Source organism: Petaurus breviceps, unplaced genomic scaffold (assembly GCF_028583685.1).
Source record: "Petaurus breviceps papuanus isolate PSGF00001 unplaced genomic scaffold, PetGlider_PUasm1.0 187, whole genome shotgun sequence".
Taxonomy (NCBI): domain Eukaryota; kingdom Metazoa; phylum Chordata; class Mammalia; order Diprotodontia; family Petauridae; genus Petaurus; species Petaurus breviceps.
The window spans coordinates 4843434-4856095 of NW_027185799.1; the positions used below are offsets into that span (position 1 = coordinate 4843434).

Below are 12662 nucleotides of genomic sequence, written 5' to 3' on the forward strand. Positions count from 1 at the left end.
ATAATAATTCTTGCACTCAACAGTCTTACATCGTAAGAGGGAAAGACAGATATGAGCATGGCAAGCCTGAGTACTTTCTCAAATGGAAGTTCATTGAGAAATAAAAACTGTGTGACTGTGCACAAGCCACTTGAATTCTCAGTACTATAGGCCACTCTTGAAGACTACAAATTGCAAATAAAGTATTTGATTCCACTGATAGTGGAGGTTTCTTCATCCAGGAGTTCCCTATTATAATGAAATAACAGGTACTGTCTCTATCCCTATTTTTCTGACATGTTCACTAAATTTTAAGGGTGTAATAGTTTTCGATAAATTATTTATCTTGAACATTTTATAAATACCATGAACATTTACCATGTCAGGAAAAAAATAATAACTTCCTGCTATCCCTCATTATTCAGTCAATCAATAGAGGTCACAAGACAGTATCCTTTTTTTTCCTAGTCAGACAGAGGTTTTACATGAAAAGAATATTATTTAGAGATTGAGCCATTTTCTCCCCTTTTCTAAGGTGGTACAATTAAGGCAGGTAAAAAAATCTGGAATTTTTTTTATTTTTGTTTTCATTTTTCCCAGTTATGACCATGAAATATTAAGTATGACCCCGTTAATGGCTACCATGATCAATAGCCCTTCTATTCAGTGTTGACAGTAGCAGAGGCTGTAAGGGTTGATAGTATTTTGAACTGGAAGGAGCTTCAGGAATCAGCTAATCCAATTCCCTCACGTTAGCATTGAGAAACTGGGCCATAAAATAATGTCAACTAATTACTTAAGGTAAGGTAGGTGTAGTACCAGAGGTGGGATTTATATCTAGATCTCTTGGATCCATATCCAAGGCTTTTTCCACTATGCCATATAGCCTTCGACTATAGGATGCATCATACCCTGAGGTGTAGCTGTCTTAAAGGATAACTGTAACGTGACTTTTCCTAATAGTCATGAATGATTCTGCTCTTAATAAGTTCTTCCTGGGGCAATTTAGATTTATTCATATTTCTGTCTTTTCTACATCATGGGGTAATGAGTTTGAAAGCTTATTGCTTGCTGTATGATACTTTTCTTCTTTGTCTTTGTCTTAAGCTTACCTTAATAAATGTTCAAAAAGCATCCCCAAGTTTAAAAGGGTGCCTTCCCACCAAAAAATTCTGGAATTTGATTAAAAACTCTGTTCTCCTTTATGAAACTTTTTCTCTTATAAATAAAAGAACATAATAACCAAATTATACATTTTCTCCTCAAACATGAAGTGATAATAATACAAGAAGACTGCCTCTTCAGCATATGAATACCACAACTTACATACCATTTGCACTTCACACATTTTCACTGGCTGCCCCCCATGCCCGGAACTCTCTCCAACCTCATATGTGCAGGTGGCTTTCCTGGCTTCCTTCAAGTCTCTTTTCAAATCCCACCTTGTGTAAGAATTCTTTCAAAATCCCACTTAATGTTAGTACTTTCCCTCTGAAATTATTTCCAATATGTCCCATATATTCTTTGTATAATTTTTTGCGTGCTGTCTTTCAAGTTACACTGATTTCATTGAAAGCAGGGTTGTTTGTTTATATTTTGGGGGGTGTTGCTTTTATATCCTCAGTGAAATAACTAGACTATATCAGTCACTTAATAAATGTTTGTTGACTTGACATGACTATATACATACATACATAGAGACATATATGTATGTATGTGAACTATGTTTACTTTCTCTTAGGGAAAGATGAAATTCAGTAATTTGAACAAAAATGACTTTTTTTTTCCAGAAGATTCAACATCATTTCTCTAAGGTCAGAGATTCTTCCTGTGATTTTGCTGGCATAGAGAACTTCTAGATGAGAGAATTAATAAGTTTTTTTTTTCATTTTCACCAATGAAGTAAGACAACTTCTCTGCAATTTATAGTCATACATTTGACTATATCATTGAAAGAGATTTAAGTGATTTGCTTACTATATATGTTAGAGTTAAGAGTTATGCCCACATCTTCCTGGATACTATTACCAAATAGAATTTTAATAACAAATTCACCGAGAGGGTTGGAAATATCATTGTCCCAATTGTATACCAGTAGAATACAAATACCATCAATCAAATGACTTGGCAAAAGCTAAATCATAGCAGATACTTTGGTTTCCTGGTTCCCAGTAAAATGTCTAAAAAAACTCTTTTTAATTCTTCTTTTAATTTAGATATCTATACATCTCCCCAATGGGTTAAACATTTCATGTGTGTTTAATTGCTACTGAGAAGGCATGATCCACATTCTTTTCACCACTGTAGCTCTCCTTTTGTGGTTAAGATCAATTTGTCTGTAACACCAGTTCAAAGGGCAAACTGAATGAGACTCTCTCCTTATTGGCAGAGGTCCAATGCTTTGCACTTTCATGAAATGTAAACCAGAATCAGTGAGAACTAAAGAAAGATAGCTTTGTTTGTAATACATTTTGCCTACTATATCATACTACTGACCCATGATTAACTTTCAGTGTACCAAAACTGTAATGTCTTTTTCTATTCTTATTTTCCTTATCCTTAACTTCTAAATTTTATTTTTCTAAACAAAAATGTATGACTTTACAATTGTCTTTAGTTAATCTTATCTTCTTAAATTCTGACAAGTCTTTCTAGAATGGCAAGATCTTCTTTTGGAATCTGATTGTAGTCCATTGTGTTATCAATAGCTCCAACTTGTGTGCTATTTTTAGATGTGATAAAAAACTGATTTATGTCTCCATTCAAGTTATTACTATAAAAGTTGAAAAAGGACGATAAAGAGAGAACCCTGACTCACCATACCCCAAACAACCTTATTTGCTTATAGTGATCCATTTAGCTTAACTCTTTGTTTCATGTAATTCAATAAGTTGCAATCCACCCCGTTGTACTATTTCTCTACTACCTAGACACCATTTTGTTAATGATCAAACCAATACAAACAATAAAAGGGCAATGAAAGATGACCCAAATTAGTTGAATGCTCATTGACTGCTTGGGAATTAGCTAGAATGACCCCAAAAATTCAATTAGAGATCAGATTCCCTCCTGATGAAGTACTATAAATGAATAAAGTTACTATCTGGTGATGTTGTATTCTGATGTGTTTTATTCATCATGGCCAGTCTGGTCCTCAGGTAACAGATATAAAATCTCTAACTAGTACTATGCTGGATTAATTTCAAAAATTGTATGTACAAGTTATGCTCCATTGCAATAGCTTTTGAGAATCCAGAGTCTCTACCATGCTGTGTGGAGGAATCAGAGTAGAGTAATCATATCATTGTCCTAACTCAAAAATTATGGCATTGTGATACCTACTAAATTTCTAATCTGATGCCACATTGTGAAATGGAAGCAATTCCTTAGTTAAGGATTCTTAACAAGTTTTTATGTCATTGGCCCCTGTGACAATCTAGTGAAATCAAGGGCTCCTTTGCAGAAGGTTATTTCAAAGTGATCATAAAGATTACAAAGGAAACCAACTATATTTAAATGTTGTTATCCAAATATTACCAAGATAAATTATATATAGGTATATAGATAGAAGTATCTATCATATATATATGCATATATATATATGTATTATAGATTTTTCTCTCTGTCACACACAGACACAAATTTTAAAATAGTGATGAGTAAACAATATGTTGATATCTCAACAACAGTAATGTGATATAAAAATAATTATCATTTCTATTGCTGACAAAGTCAGCAATACTCTTGTGTTTTGTTGCCTACATTTATAATTGAAGGAAATGTTATAGGAATTCTAAGGGAAATTTCATTAAGGTGTTAGGAAAATTTTTAAAGATTTTTTTTCCTCATCCACATCGATGGATCCTTTGAAATTTAACAATGGACCTAATTAAAGGAATAGTATTAAATTTCAGGATAAGAACTCCAGTCCTAGGAGATTGAGTCATTTATTTCTTTTCTTTGGAGTTTTATCATTCTCCCTGTATTTTCCATATACAGATTTAGTCACTTAAGCAATTTTTGATTGAATTAGAGGCTACTGAATGGGAATCCAAATTGTAGCATAATCTACCAAGCTGTGAAATAATTGATTAGATTCCTGTTGACAGACTCTTTTGTCATTGTTGCTGTTGAAGTTTATGATGATTCCTTATTCTTTTTTTCCTTTAAAATTAGCATAATTAGGTGTTGAATTTATTATCAGAAGGCTTAGCATACATAAAGGCTTGTGTCATTGCAGTTCACAAGACATAGAAGAATTACAAATTATGGTGGTAGAAGGAATATTCATTCATGAAACTACTGCTTTTTTTCAAAATACTGAAATATGTTGTTTACTAAAAATTGCTGGAAATTATGGTCATATAAGATAGCCCTAAATTGTCTATAATCCCATAGAATTATTATAGATATTGAGAAATCCTAAAAAAAGGTTGAGGAATTCTTCACAAGAATCAACATGAAAATATCTATTTTAAAATATAAATTCAAGAGTTAAAAAATGCAGAAAACACAGCAAAATCCTTAGAAATTCATGTCCAACAATTTCCTCATATACGACGCAATTAACCTTCTGAAACTATTACACGTCTATTAAAATATCTACATAACACACTGAAGCAATTTTAAACATTTTTGTATCATGCATCTTATTCAGAGAAGAACTTTTCATATTATTGTGTATTGACATGAAGTCATTTAATAAGAAATTCCGAGAAAGGTTGATAATATTGCTTATATAACATAACCACAAAAGACTCTGTGAAGAAAACCATGAAAATGAAATACTGGAATAAAAAGTTTTCCAATAAGGATATTATTATAAAAGCATGCTTTGTTGATACTTCCTCTCTTTTAATATTTTCATGTTCCATTTATATGAGCTGTGTAAAGGAAGGAACATATGGCCCACCTGCATATTTGTAACAGTGTGTAAACTTTTACAGCTACATATAGCTCTCTAAAACTCAAATGGCTTATATGACCCTCTAAAAAAGTCAATCATTTTTTTTACTCAGAACATGATATATAATAAAATAACTTGTCTTTTACAAAAATTAGTAATAAATGCTTGAAATAAATATATACATATATGTATATACATACATATGTGTGCATGTAAGTATTGGGAAATATAAAATATATGTGATGTCAGAGCTGAAAAGGAGAGAGAAGAAATGGTGAAAGTTATTTTGAATGCTGTGAAATTGTGAATAAAGACAGAGAATGAATTTTAGGATGGGAATTGTGGAAGGAGCTTAGGAGAAGTTGAGGAAGGAAAAAGAAGAGGACAATTAAGTTGTAGGAGGCTTATGTTTAGAACAGGAGGAAGAAAAATGTATGGCTGAAAAAGAAATACTTGAAGTAGTACAGCTGAGACAGAAGGACCTGAGAATGAAGTAAAGGAATAGAAAATAAAGGATTGGAGAAGAATCAGAGGGTAATATTGGACTAAAGCTAAAAGACAAGACAGTCTCAACCAGGAGAACTATGAAGAGCAGTGAGAGGAAAAGGACATGAGGGAAAGGATAAGGTATTTAGAAATTCAAGGTAATTAATACGTTACGAAGAAAAAGTGTAAGAAAAGTAAAAAGGGAGAAGGGAAATCAATTCGAATGTGATTGTCAAATGACAGGTTAGACCATAGAAGGGTCTAATGAGATGAAATGAGTGACAACCATGAAGGAAAAGATTCTAAGAAGATCACAACCTTTCTCCAGAAGAGAAACTAGGTAAAAATGATAACAACCTAGGAACTCATTTCCAGCAAATATGGAGAGTTGACAGAATTTTGCAATGACCTTTAAATAATGTGTAATATTGGTACTTCTGCCTTACTGCTATGTATATCCAAAGCCCTGAGTTGGTGTCTCTCCTGGAATGGAAGGTACAATACTTAAAGAACATACCCCCACTCTCCAGATTTTGAAGAGATTAAATTGTTCTCTTTAAACAATTGAAAGAAGAAAAGAAGGTAAAGGATGTGAAGAGGTACAAATGGAATCTTGACCTATGGAAGATTTTTAGAAGGCAGAAAAATGAAATGGACAGCAGAAAGGGAAGAGAAAGAAGGCTGAAAACTTGAAACTAAAATCTTAAATAAAAAGGTGGGATTGGAGGTTCTGAAAAGGAAGCAGCTCCCTTTCTTCCAGGATAGGATGATGTCCATGCCAAGGAGCTCTCTGGGAGAGATCATCCAGAAAAAGCCAGAAGAAGGAGAGATGAATAGTCATGGGTGGTGACTCCCTGGTGAGGGGTGATTTAGCAACAATAATAAGATCTTTAGTCTTTTCTGGTTGTGCGTCCAAGTAATGAAAGGAAACTTCCTACGAGTTGAGGCAGCTAGATGGCACAGTGGAAAGACTACTAGACCTGAATTCAGGAAGACGTGAGTTTAGATCTAGGATCAGACATTCCTGGTGGTGGGGCAGCTTTAGAGTCCTCATGGTGTGAAATAGGCATGATAATGGTGCTTACCTTTCAGGGGTTTTGTGAGTATCAAGTGAGGTCACTTTTGTAAAATACTTCATAAACCTGACAATACCATATGAAAACCTCGCCCTTATTATTTGCCAAATAATATGAAGTTACTTAATTCTGCTGATTCACATAAGTACGACAGTTACTTTCACAAGGAAGCTAGAAAGCCTTGGTAAAGATTATGAAATGTTGGGCAAGTCGTTTTGTGGTCTAGGTAATATTTTCATTAATTTTGTCCTTCAATGTCAATGGCTTTAGAAAAGGAAGGAAAATTTGGGAGGCGAACAGCTCTTAAGAAGACTATAACTAATAATGGGATCCATTCATCCTGATCTATGTTTTGCCACTGAATCCAGATGGCTCCATAGGAGAGCATGAAACTGGTTACTTTATACATCCCTCCCTCACTTAAATCCAATTCACTTGCACGTTATGGCATCACATTCCTGATATCTTGGTCCTCTCTGATAAGAAAGGACAAGCAACAAAAACAACTTGATAATTTACTTTGGATGTGGTAGCATGACTTAAACTGTAGGAATGAAGGCCAGGCCTCAAAGGTCATAAACTGAGAGATAGAAGGCAATTAAAGGATATTTCCCTGTCACAGTTATCTCTGGCCTCTTAGTTCTGATTTTTTCTCCATATTGAGTTGGTCAAGGGACTTGCCAATAATCTCATTTAGCAGCTAGTGAGATTCAGAGAAGTTAAAGCAATACTCTCCACCTCTAAGCCACCCCTCACAAAATTAAAAAATTCTTTTGTTGTAGGTCAAGCCTTCATATTCCCACAGTAGACACACAACAAAAGTAAGAGATCGTACCTGAATTTCATTTTTTTTTAATTCACAGGATTACCTCATTTGAAAGTAAGAAGATATATCTGTGGTTATCTAGTTTAACCCATTTTATAAAAAGGAAAAAAAAATAACAAATGAGAAAAAATGGTCACACAGCCTTTGGCTGAAGATCTCCAACATAAGGGAACATTAAAAATAAAGGTACAATGGTAGGATCACAACTTTTCCCAGAAGCATTTTTTTTTTACTGAAATACTGGAAACTTCAATGGGCAACTTTTTTTTTTATTGGACAAGAATCCAAGCTCATTAGAAAGAGGCACAGCAGAGTGTTGCAGGGATCCTTGGAGCCTCTTGGGGAGCCTCTCCCCAATCAGGGAAATGTTTCCTGAACAATAATCCATCCCATACTGATGTCACATAGAGATAAGGTGGTCCCACAAAGTTAAGCTTGTAAATCCAAAGAGCTTCAACCATCACAAAGCTACATCCTATTCAGATCTTCCAGGTAACACTAGACAAATCATTCAGTTACTTCTTCGTACCCTTTCCCTCAGGAAAGCCCAGGACCAGCCCTTTTAATGCACTGAGATTCCAATCCTTCAACTCTTAGTAAGTGGTAGAGTTTTGACTTTTCTGAGGTGGGTCCGCAGGCTTGCCACCACGGCCCCCATGGTGAAGGGAAGGGGAGCCCATCCCCCAAAGTCCCATGAAGACTGGAAAGCCTCATTTCCTTCCTTCAGTGTCAGTTGGTTGCTATTTGAGCAAATACTAAACTTTTATAAATTACATTTTGAAAAGGCTAAAAATGTCCAGTGTTCCTCCTGGCCCTCCTCTCCCCATAGTCCTTGCAGAGGGGCTAAACTGTGAGCTCAGCCAGGGTATATCACAGGGGGATCTCAGATGAGACGGTGTCCAAATGCTGCCAGTGACAGTTCATGGTGTCATAGAGTTCCTCACTCTGTTCCATGAACTCTTTGTTGGCTTCATTCATATCCAGCTGGGGTATTGTGTCTTCCAGTGCATCATCCCCGACTTCTTCATATGCCTGCATGGTGCTCTGGGTGTAGCCATACTGGGGGTAGCTGGAGCTGGAGCTGCCAGTGTTCTGGTCATAACCCCACTGTGTGTAGTAGTGCTGGTACTGCTGATAATACTGGTTGAGATTATTGTCTCTAATTGTATTCCATGGGTTTCACTGTTCATTTTAGGGATAGCCATGCTCATTCATACTGGCTTAGAGCTCAGCCCCACTGCCCCTTGCCACTCAGTCAGGGCCTGCTTCTGTTCCAGCTCATCTGTGAATTTAATGAAGCCATACCCTTAGAGACTCCTGCCTGGTCCAGGACCACCTTGCCTCCTCAACATGAGAGATAGACGTTAACAAAGAATTTGTAGAGCATGCCATCATCCATGTCTGGGCTGAGGCCTCTTGAGAAGAGTGAGTGCTGAGGGCTGTTATCTGCTTGTTTCCAATAAGTGGCATAGTTCAGTTTAAAAGGTTTTGCTGTTGTGCCAATTTGGTACAGTGTGGGGTGGTGCAGTGGAAAGAACCCTGGCCTGGGGAGTCAGGAGACGTGGGTTCAAGTTCCAGCTCCACCATTTACAAGCTAGGTGACCTTAGGCGAGTCAGTAAATCTCTCTGAGTCTCAGTTTCATCATTGGTGGGGCTCCAGGGAGGGGTTTTCCATTTATTTTATGCAACCACTTGTCAGCTGTGGCCAGATCAGCAAATTCCACAAAGCAGAGCCAGCAGGGATCCCAGTAAGCCTGTTGTGGATGATTTTAACTCTCAGAATAGTCTCTCCCATGGTGGCAAAGGCTCTGGAGATAAAATTCTCATCCACGTAGTGTTCCAGGTCCCCCATCCACAGGGAAGCCACCATGCCCATGGAACCCCATGTGTCGCAGGGCTGTTGGAGGCCAAGGCCCCTCCGCACACCTCCCAGAAGCATTTTGAACTCAAATCCAAAGAAACATTACTAGTACTCTGCCTACTACTATTACACTTCCTCTTAATATTGCTGTAGTGGTTGCAGCTACTGCTACTTCTATTGATAAGGATGAAGAGGAGAATGAAGAAGAAGATGATGATGATGATAGAAGTAGGAGAGGAGGAGGAGAGGAAGAGGAAGAGGAGAAGGAGAAGGAGGGGAGGAGAAGGAGGAGAAGAGGAAGAGAAGGAGGAGAAGGAGAGGAGGAGAAGGAGAGGAGGAGGAGAAAAAGAAGAAGGGAAGGGGAAGAGGAAAACATAAAGTAAAAGAAAAGGAAAAGAGAATTTTAAATTTAAAGTACAATTAAAGCAGTTAGGCATGCAATTTTCTTGTTCTCTTATTTGCCATATGTTACTATCAAGGCTTTCTTTCGTACCAAAAGTTCACAAAAGTTCATCTTCCCCATCACTGCATGGTTGTTTCCTTGCTCCTTGCACATACAGAATCATCATGCACAGCATTTGTGTGTATTGCAGATATCTTACTAGGTGACTTACATTGCTTAATATTTTTGTTCCTTAAACTGATGTAAGTCTCCCATATTGTGAGATAACCTGGTCATTAGAATGCTTAAAATCCTAGCATGAAATAAGAATTGGGTTTTAACATTTTAAGAGGTCTAGAAAGCAGAAGGTTATGCATTATGTACTGGAAGGGTAGTGAAACAGTTCATTTTAAGACTTTCCCTCTAATGTGCTGAATCTGAAATAGAAGGAAGGGTCTGATTTAATAATCTCACTGTGCCTTCAGTGACTCTGAAAGGTCATCAATACCTTTTCTAATGATTTGTTAACAGAACTTCAGTTACTCACTTGGGGTAGACATTCAAGCAGTTCTAAATATGTTATAGTCTTTTCCTTCTGATTTCTCTTCCCGAAATGTTATCTGTAGAATTGTGGCTTTAAAACAGGTATCCCTCACTTTGAGCAAACCAAGTAAACTAAAATGGATTTTTACACAAAAGTTAAATTAATATATTGAATCACACAGACTCCATTTCAAAAGGGCATTAGAGATGATCTAATTCAACTTTTAAACCAATTTATGGAGCATCCCCAGTAAATGATTATCCTACCTCTGCTGAAACTATAATAGGGAGCTCACTGCTACACAAAGCATTCTGATCCATTGTTATCTAAATGTTCTTTCTCTTTTTTGTTTTTGTTTTTGTTTTTGTTTTTTACACTTCAGATTTTTTATACTATTTTATTTGATATACAACTTTAGGGTTCTTTTGATTGGTTGGAGGTTGTTGGATTGTTTAGTTTTGGTTTAAAAAAAGGTAACCTAATCAAATTTCCAGATTTGGAAAATACACAAATGAGATGACCTAGTGAAAGGCCCCTCAACAGAGGCCATTGCATCTCCTTTTATTTACTGCCCCTGACAAAGCTTTCCAGAGAATTTTGCTGGACTAATACATTGTCAGCAAGCAGTTAAGGATCACCCCTTTGCAGCAAACCATACAAAAGACATGAACTAAGATAACATATCCTCTCATAGAAATATACTTGGAGAAAGGAATTTTGGATATAACTTTTTAAGCACACCATGGAAGTGATTCCCAAAGGACTACTTTTCCCCCTTCCAGTCCATCACTGCTTCCCAATCTCTCCTTCCCCAGTGTCCAGCTCTCCCAAGCACAGGATGCATCTGCTCTTCTGGTAATGACTACTCTTCAAATTCATTTGGTGTGAGTCACCTTGGAAAATGCTAACCTCTTTTCCGGCAGTATAATTAAGGTTACCTCCTTAAGTATAATCCACAAAGTTCAGCCAAACCACTGCTAAAAATGATATGGAAACACAGGCAATAAAGAATATTTCCAAAAATAAATACCCCAAAGATGCAATGTTTTGCCAGAAATAATGGACATTACAGCCAGGCCAAGATTCTGGAAGAATTACATGAAGTCATATGCAGTCCCCAGCTGAGGTTCAGGAGCAACAAAGACCACCACTGACCACAATACCAGGGCAAGAAGGGAATAAGAAATTCCAAGGAGACACACGGCAATCCATGGATTTCAGAAGATAAATTCCAGGATCATTTGGGAAGCCATGGTGGCCATAACTATGCATATAACCCAGAGGATGTTCTGGCCTCTCTGTCCACCATCAACCCAAAGATGGGAGACAGAGCAGCTGAGATGATATACACAATATTGTTAATTGCACTTGCTTCTTGTTTAGATGCTTTAAATTTTCCCTTAAAGAAGATCTTGGGAAGTCTGAAAGAAGGGAACATGGCCACATAGTAACAAGTATAAATCGCAAAGATGAGCCACAAGATAGCAAGAAGTCCTTCATGTCTGTCAGTTTGATAACTTCACCAGTTTTTCATTGTGCTTTATGAAGGATTCATTCTGCTCTCTAGTCCAAGTAGCCAAGAATCTATGCACAGATTAGTGAAATGCCACATTACACCCCTAATCATAAGTGTGATGTCAAGTGTTGTGTGACCAGGTAAACCAAATAAACCTTCTACCTTGGAATACAGCTATCCTATGACATTCAGGTTTACTGTGCTCCCAATTCTTGCCATGCTAAGCTGGAGTCCAAATTCCAGGTTTAATAATTCTTTGCCTTTAAACCAAGTCACAGTATAGACATTTTATGCAACTGCTAAGGACTCCCCCCAATCTTAAATGCAAATTTCCCCAACTGCATTAACCAAGAAGCGTTAAATATTGCACCCAGGCCAAAGATGACCTGTACGATACAAACAATGAAGCTAAACTCAATGGACTTACCATATTCCAAGTACTCAATTAAAAAGCCACCAAAGAAACCTTGGGCCAAGAGGACCAGGAGTACAAAAGCATGAATGTCCCAGTGTGTATCTGCATATCCCCTTGAATCTGGGTCAGGAGAGCAGCAGGATTATCATAACAGAAAGAGCTGCTGAAGCCCAGAAAGCCAACCCCAGCAGCCAGTGAGCCAGGTGGGCCAGGTCATAGATCCCAGACAGCCAGAAGGCAGCAGCTCCAGACAGGGATCCGGTCTTAGCTATGGACTGGGCCCTGGGCAGGGTCCAGGAGCTCCCACTGCCTGCAAAGCTCTCACCCCATCACCCTCCTCTGCCATGGTGCAGCTGCTGTGGACTCCTGTTACATGATGCCTTGCACAATGGTCTTTCTTATGATAAGTAAAAAATCTGCTTCCCTGAAATGTCCAGTCATTACTGAAAGTTTTGACTTGTATATGACAGCCTTTCAAATATTTGCAGTCAGCTGTTATGCATAACTCCAAGCTAAATATTCCTATTTCCTTCAACAAGCTGTTTTATGGCATGGTTTCCCGATCTATTATCATGGTAATGCATATATATATATATATATCACTTTGCATCATAATAGGGACAACAGAACATGATATTCTAAATATCGTCTTACTAAGAACACAAACATTT

The 12662-nt window shown here is 37.2% G+C and overlaps 2 pseudogenes; both read right to left on the reverse strand.

The window, feature by feature from the left end:
- Nucleotides 1-8143: 8143 nt before the first annotated feature.
- Nucleotides 8144-9143, reverse strand: LOC138163045 (tRNA selenocysteine 1-associated protein 1-like; annotated as a pseudogene).
- A 1703-nt stretch (nucleotides 9144-10846) lies between these two features.
- On the reverse strand, nucleotides 10847-12337 carry LOC138163046 (lysosomal dipeptide transporter MFSD1 pseudogene; annotated as a pseudogene).
- Between the last annotated feature and the right edge of the window lie 325 nt (nucleotides 12338-12662).